Below are 8,040 nucleotides of genomic sequence, written 5' to 3' on the forward strand. Positions count from 1 at the left end.
GACAACGAGTAATATGAATTACTGTGAAACAGAATTCTTGAAGATATAATGCCCAACGACTTAACCTGTCATGTTTCAATTCTGAAGACATTTAAATTGTAATGCATGATGATGCGCATATACTTCCGTGTGTCTGCCACACAAGAAAAAACGAAATTTGTAAAATGTACAAATTATTGCTAGGGCTTCTAATTCAATTACTGAAAAATTTCTTTCAGATTTCCTTAGAACACAGCTAACAAAACTCTTTGCATAATAGTATCATTTTTCTCAAATTTCTGGAATAGAGGAACACAAACCCAACTTTTTAGGAATCTGTTGCCAAATAAAACGCGCATGACCGGTGTATGTGTACAAGAAAAGAGCATCCTTTAGACTTAGAAACGCTATTTGTGCCAATTCATCCCAATTCCAAGTTTTGTTCTAACTAGTGAGAGAACTAAGTTTTGAAGTGGTCAGATACATAGGTAAACGGGCATTCAGCAATTTGCCAGAGCATTTTTTAGTCATCAGTCTTCTGAATGCTTTGATGCGGCCCACCACGAATGCCTCTCCTGTGCCAAATTATTCATCTCAGAGCAGCACTTGAAACTTACATCCCATTTATCTGCTAGATGTATTCCAATCTCTGTCTTCTTCTACAGTTTTCTCTCTCTACAGCTCTCTCTAGTATCATGGAAGCTATTCCGTGATGTCTTAACAGATGTCCAACAGTCCTGTTCCTTCTTCTCGTCAGTGTTTTCCATATATCCCTGTCCTCACTGATTCTACGGCAGTGTTTTCCATATATCCCTGTCCTCACTGATTCTACGGCGAACCTCTTCATTCCTTATCAGTCTTTAAGGCTATTCCTCTCGTCTGCACACCGGATACTCTCGTTTTAGTTAAAGGGTGGCCTGCATTCAGATTTAGGTTGTAAATGCTGCTTTCCTACACTCATCTTTACTCATTATTGTAAGTGATGCTGGGCGATAACTACTAGTTAGCAGTTCGCTGATTTTGCAGTACAACATTTATTTTGTTAAACGCACGAGCATTGGTATTCAAAGGCAGAATTAAAGAACATTTCAAGAAAACTGTGTTTCATTACACAACAGACATATGCATGACCGACCATCTGTTCTGCCTGTACGATACTGCTCGCAATGAGCGACTGTCAGTTCTGCCTCAACTCTTATGTCTCATAGCTCGGTCACTCCTTAACAATTACAGTTGTGCTTTCTGTTACCTGCGCATTATTGATCCAAAGTAATGGGTACTGTATACTTACATATCCTCATAAAAACAAGACTTTAGTATTTACAAATTAAATAAATGCATGCAATTTTAGCATTAAAGTCTAAAGAAAGCAAAAGTGAGGTAAATGTTACATAAATTAAATAAATAAAAGCAATTTTAATATTAAAGTCAAAAGAAAGCAAACAGTGAGGTAAATGTTACATAACTTACGGAAAGTTAAGTAACCATACAAATAGGCACAATCACTTCATAAAATGCTAAAGTACCATCATATTTATAAAGCAATAAATATGCACAATACAGATGCATTCATTTGAAGACATAAAAAGATAAATAAATAATGAAGAGAATGTTCTGAATTGTCTGTATGTTTGATCAGAGACCATATAGGATTTATTGATCTGATGGTTGAATACCATATAAATGAAACAGTATACCTGAAATAGCCTATACATGTGACTTCACTGTCCCTAATAATGGACTGCAATCGGTCTCATCATTTAGTTATGAAAAATCATTAGTTTTTATAAACAAAGACATAATTAAATGACATAAAACATGTAAAACACTTTGTACCACTACAAAAATAAACAGGACATATATGGAATTCTTATGATTTTGCTACCTGCTTAAAATTACTCCAGATTTAGTAATAAAATAGTAGAGGGGTGAACTACTTTAGGACACAGTGTACAGATTATTTAAATGTTTACCATAGTGTGACATTCCTTGTAACTGGTATCCAATATTTACCTCATAACATATTTGAGGACACACTGTCGTTACACTAAATATAGTTGATAATATACTGTCGTTGTACTGTTCATAATACCTGATAATCACTGTACTGTGTACTCTGCTTTTGGTCCTCCCCCCTCCCCCCCCCCCTCCATTACGTTCAGTACTTCCATGGAACAGCTAGCCAACTTAACAGCTCTCGAGCAGCGACAACAGGGTTGCTCGCACATCTAGACAGCTCGCCAACATGCGAACACAAAAAACGTTCTTACGCAGTGGTGGAATAACACAGAAGCTGCGCGCATCGCTTAGCTTTCTCAGCAGCCTGTACCGACAAAACACTCACATCACGCGAGACAAATATAGTCTGCTGCTGCGTTCTTCAGGATAGCACAACACAGTGTATAGCAACATGTGACGTAATAAATGATCCTATCTCACTGTAGCTAACCACTTCTTTCTATTAACCCTAGCTCACAACAGATACCAACTGTTGTCCATTTCTAGAATTCACTGCACTGTCGTTTGTAAACACAATAACACTGTCCACAAAATTTTATCTTTCCTCTATTTCTCGCTGGTTGTATAGTTTGAAGTTCTTGACGTCTTGAGGACTGTTATACTGGCCAGACTGTATGCTTTCTGAAATGAGATTTTCACTCTGCAGCGGAGTGTGCGATGATATGAAACTTCCTGGCAGATGAAAACTGTGTGCCGGACTGAAGACTCGAACTCAGCACCTTCGCCTTTCTCGGGAAAGTGCTCTACCAAGCTTTTTTTTGCATGTAAGGAGAAAACACTTAAAAACCTCTTGTGTATGAAAATAAAAGACGACGTTCCTCATAAAATAACACAATATCCTTTGGAAACGTAAAACATAAAAGGTTGCTATATTTCCGCAACGGCCTTATTTTTTTATTTTTTATTTTTTTGTTAACATAAATGAGTATACAGTCTCACCATCAGCAGCAATCCAAATCTTTTATGATATTTTTTTGGGAGCACAGGAGAAAGAAAACAAATAGACTGCAGATAGAGAGCTAAGCGTGAAAAGGATAAACATGTGTAAGTAAAAAAAACTTAAAAGAGGAGGAGGAAAGGGAAGTGAAATAAAATAGGAATACTTTCCGCGCCATTCTCCATTTTGGCGCGCCATCAGAACAAAATGCATTCTATCATTGACCATTAAAGGGGAACGTGGGATCGTCCAGTCTTCGCTGGCACGGTTCGTTGAGATTCCAGCTTTGAGGCGGGTTGGTGAAAATACTCTGTAAATAATTCGCGAAAGTGTTTCGATAGTGTCGATGTCGGCGAAGGGTGGGAATGATGTACTTGGAGGCGTGTCCAAAAGTCCGACGATGTCGTCTCGGAAGAGGTAGTTGACAGCCACGCCACTGATCCATGTGATGGCGTGCCACTTAGCCGATGGAAAGTAGGTCGTGTCGGGATATATCATCATGGTAGGAGAAACGTGATGTGGTGGTACTCGGAGGTAGAAAACCACAATCTTCTGTACGAGGGTCCAGACAGCTGCTGCTGGCCCACACTCAAAGCGATGTAAATCTAAATCTGTATCTTCGACATTGCACTTGAGGCACAGCGGTGAGTCCACCAGTGCGATGCGATGCAGTTTCTGTCTTGTAGTATACTTGCCGTTGACGAGAAGGTACCACATAGAGGTGGTGTCAGTGGTGTGATATGGTTGGTGGATCGTTTTCCAAACTGTAGGCCATGAAACCTGGGGGTGACGTGTTTGACGGGGTTGCTGGGTGGAGACTTTCGGAGAAGGCAATAGATGTCGCGGGCGGTGGTCTTCCTGGTCCTAGGGAGCTCGGTGCATATGTAGCTGTACTCCATAAAGATATGTGACATCGGAGATGGAATGTGTGCCAGAGATGTCTGTGGGCGTCTCGAAACAGGTGCGAGATCGGTGGTCAACATTCCAGTAAAACTAGCATTTTGGCTTTTCCATAACCGGAGCATAGTATTGGTGTAAAGTGCCGTAGTTCTGGCTCTCACATTAACCAGATCGAGGCCACCGTCTCGCTTCGGTAAGATGAGAGCTTCATACTGGACTTTGAAGATGTGTCCAGAATAAATAAAATAGCCGAAAGCCGCCTCTAACCTGGCCGCCATTGTCGCAGTGATGGGCAGAATCTGCGATTTATGGTGTATCCGGGCTGCCAGATGGGTATTGGCGAAGGTGACTGGCACATATTCAGTGGGCGTATTATGTGATTTTGTATGTTGGCCCGTATGCGTTGTAGTTTCGCCCGAAAACTGATCGCCGAGGTGCGGCAAATGTCTCGCGTGTACACTAATCCGAGACAACGAAGGATGTCCAACAGTTGAAATGGGACTACGCTGTCTGCGGGAAGGCCGCGGCCGATCTTCATGGCGCATGATTTTGCCACGGTCATAGCGCTCCCTGCCCGTGCACTGTAACGGGTAATCCACTGCATCGCAGCTTGTACGTCGGCCGCTGAACGTACTACTCGGCAGCGGAACGTATGATCCCGGAGTGGAATACCTGTCAAACGTCGCCGTAATCCGCAAATGAGTGGTTCCATCGCAATGGCATAAAGCACCGTCGACAAAGGGCAACACTACCATACTGAGCGTTCAATCCGTATAGTTTCTGTAAGTCTGCCGTTGACAAGAAGTCTGGACGCTGCTCCACGAAGGAGCCGCATAATCACTTGCGTGAACGTCGGAGGAATTGCCATTGTGACCATCACTGCGTTGAGGGATGCATGATTGACGCGGTCAAACGCTTGTTTGAAGTCGATGGAGATTAAAGCGCCTGGCAGTCGCGAGTGTGTTGCCAGAGCGATCACATCTCGATATTCACAGAGGGCTGTCTGTATATTACGATCGCCGCCTAAGGATGTTTGTTCGTGGGAAAACAGTGTCTCGTAAGACATGTTTGAGTCGCACTGCTAGAAGGCGTGTGAAAATCTTGAAGCCGGAATTGAGTAACGTGATCGGCCGATAACTGTCGAGTCGTGTTCCTCCTACGTGTTTCGGGACTGGTACAAGTAATTCTTTCATGAACATTGGTGGCGGGTTCGCCGCGCCGGACAAAAGTTCGCAGTACATGTCCCTCCGTCGTTGCAACATCAAATCTTGGAAGGTTCTGTAAAATTCGAGAGGTAAATCATCAGGGCCAGGAGATCGATTCATAAACCCTTGGGCCACAGCGCCTCGGACGTCGTCGGTGGTCACGTCATAAGACAGGAGGGTTGCAGCTCCTGCGTTTAGAGTACCAAGTGTCTCCTGGGCAACCTCAGCAATGGTCTCTGCACCGTCAGGTACTTCTTGATAGAAAAGTCTATAGTGCGTTGTGAATGCATCCGCAATGGTAGCTTGCGAAGTCAGCCGTCGTCCATCAGGTAGGTCTAAAGTTGTCAGTAAAGCCTGTGGGCGTCGACGAACATTTTGAACAATTTGATGCATAGAAGGTTCTTCACCGTGGATCCTATCTTGGCTGCGTGCTCGTACAATGGCTCCCACTAGACGGCATCTAGTCAAGGTTAAAATCTTTGCCTTGATGCGTTGAGCTTCATTTACACGATCCTGGTACGGAGGATGATACATGAGTTCACGTAGAGCGCTATAGTAGAAATCAGTTGTGTGGTGATTCCACCTGGCTTTGGCTCTGCCATAGTGTTTCAATGTGAGTCGGATGGCCGGTTTGGCACACAGCAACCACCACTGCAGTGTGCCACGTGTCGGTGACCTGTTTTCGACATTCAGTATCGCGCAGTAGCGTGACATTGAGTTTCCAAGGTCCTGCACTACGCCATTTAGATTGTCGACATAGGTTCATGGTACAGATGTAGATGTCATGATCCGAAAAGGCAGACGGCCAACCTTCCGCGTTGAGGAGAACTGATTTTAGAGCGTCAGAGATGTATATTCTATCAAGTAGGCTGGCGGAGTGGCTCGTGATGTGTGTATACCCCGGGTGGTCACCATGTACCACTCGCCAAGTGTCGAGGAGACGAAGGCGGCGGACGAGGAAACGAAGTTCCGGACATGTGGTGAAATGGGGGTATTGGTCTGTGCGCTCGAGAACACAGTTCAAATCTCCACCTACGATGAGATGAGCGTATCAGCCGAGGAATAAGGGCGTGATATCTTCTGCGTAGAACTGGGAGCGATCCTTCCGTTTATCAGTGCCCGATGGGGCGTAGAGATTTATAATTTTGAGTCCTCCAACTGTTATGGCCACCCCTCGCGCCGTTGGGAAGTATGGGACATCGGAAACTGCAATCCCTTCTCGTAGGAGGCTGGCTGCGCCTGTGTGTTCCATAGCTGCAGGGGCGGCGTACGTCTCATATCCATAAAACCCAGTCCAAATTGCTGTCCACAGTTCTTGTAACAGGGCGAGGTCGATGTCCGCTACTCTTAGCGTGTCACGGAACAGTTGAAGTTTAACGTGGGAGCCGATATTGTTAGAATTGATAGTAGCTATTCGGTACGCCTGATGGGAGATCCGTGCTGCTGACAGGTTCGTAGCTGGTGAAGATTGTCGTCGTGGATACTGGAAGTCCATAGAAGTCGCTTGAGTCGCTGTAGAATCTTCGCCCATTTTAGTGTTGGTCAAACGGAGGAAAAGATCTCATTTACGCATCAGATGGAGGTGGAAAATCCGAGTCATCCGCCCATATCCGACAGGTTTGACATCGGCGAGAGGTGGCAGCGCTGGCCGAGTCGGCTCAATTGCGTCGGTGACAATAGGCGTGCTATGTTCCATGGCTTCTGGGAGCGGGGCTTGCGCACGATCTCTGTTGGACGGTTCACCGTCTTGTGGATGACGCGTCTCCGTGGAAGAGGAGAAAGTGTTACCGTTTTCTCCGTCAGAGTGATGTGCCATCTCTTCGTCCTACGGAGGGGGCTCAATGGTTGATTCTGATGTCTTGCGGTGTTTTTTTTTTTTTTTCGTCGTTTGGGCGACTTCTGCTTTCGGCATTGAGTTTCGGTGTCTGAGGAAGGAAGAGATTCACGTCGTTCCGGTACAAAAGACGCGGCTGCTATGATGCGGTCGTCATTCTCCAGAACACTCTCATTGGTATCCTTGTGATCTTCTAGCGTGGGTGTGTTCGGCTGTTGGACATGTCCACGGGCGGCATCGCCGGTGTCAAGGTGCTGGGACGCCTCCGGGTATATCGGACCTGGGAGACGCTCATGAACGGCGTCTTGTGAGGGGTGGACGTGCAGTGTCGCCGCATAGGTGACTAGAAGGGTGGTTGTGCTTCTGTCGGTGTTCATATCGTCGTGCCTTAGTTGTGTGATGCGGCGTTGCAGGCATTCATTTACGGACGTGGCCTTCTTTGCCACAACCGGGACATGTTCGAGGTTGTCCGTTGTAAATGACCACCGCACGGCAGCCGCCGATAGACATGTACGATGGAACGTGCCGTTTGTCTCACACCATTAAGCACCGGATACGTCGTAAACTGTGCCCATGTCTCGGCTACGTGGCTCTGGACTTTTCCGAACGGGCTTAGCACCGCGATGACTTCATCTTCAGTCACCTCGAAAAGCAGTTCGAATACACGGATCGTCCAAAGGCCAAGTCCTTCATGGTCGACATCCACAGGCCAGACGTTTCCGTCGGAGTGCCGAAAGTTTAGTCCATGTCGCGTCCTTTGAATAATCTCGTTGCAGGCAGCGTCGGAAGTCATCTTAACATAAACGACGCTGGTAATGATCGATAAGTGTAAGCCGATGAGTTCGTCACGGGGGATCTTCACGTCTTCGCGTAGGAAGCGTTCGACGGCCAGCGCTTTGGGTCGTGCATATTCATGTGAGAAGGTGAACTTAAGAGTGTTCTTCCTGTAAGAGTTGGCCATTAGAGCGTGTTCGACTGAGAAGCGCTGTGACGACGATGTAAACAAAACACTCGGTGCTCGCAGCGGCATGAACGGCGGAGCGCGGTGCGCACTGCTGCCAACTGAGCTACCCAAGCACGCCGGCACGGCAATTCAGCGTGTTCGGTCAAGGGTTAGCTGCCCTCTATAATAAAAAAAACTGAGTTAATGGATCAATGACGAACTC

The sequence above is a fragment of the Schistocerca gregaria genome, chromosome 4 (assembly GCF_023897955.1).
Source record: "Schistocerca gregaria isolate iqSchGreg1 chromosome 4, iqSchGreg1.2, whole genome shotgun sequence".
In the NCBI taxonomy this organism is placed as follows: Eukaryota; Metazoa; Arthropoda; class Insecta; order Orthoptera; family Acrididae; genus Schistocerca; species Schistocerca gregaria.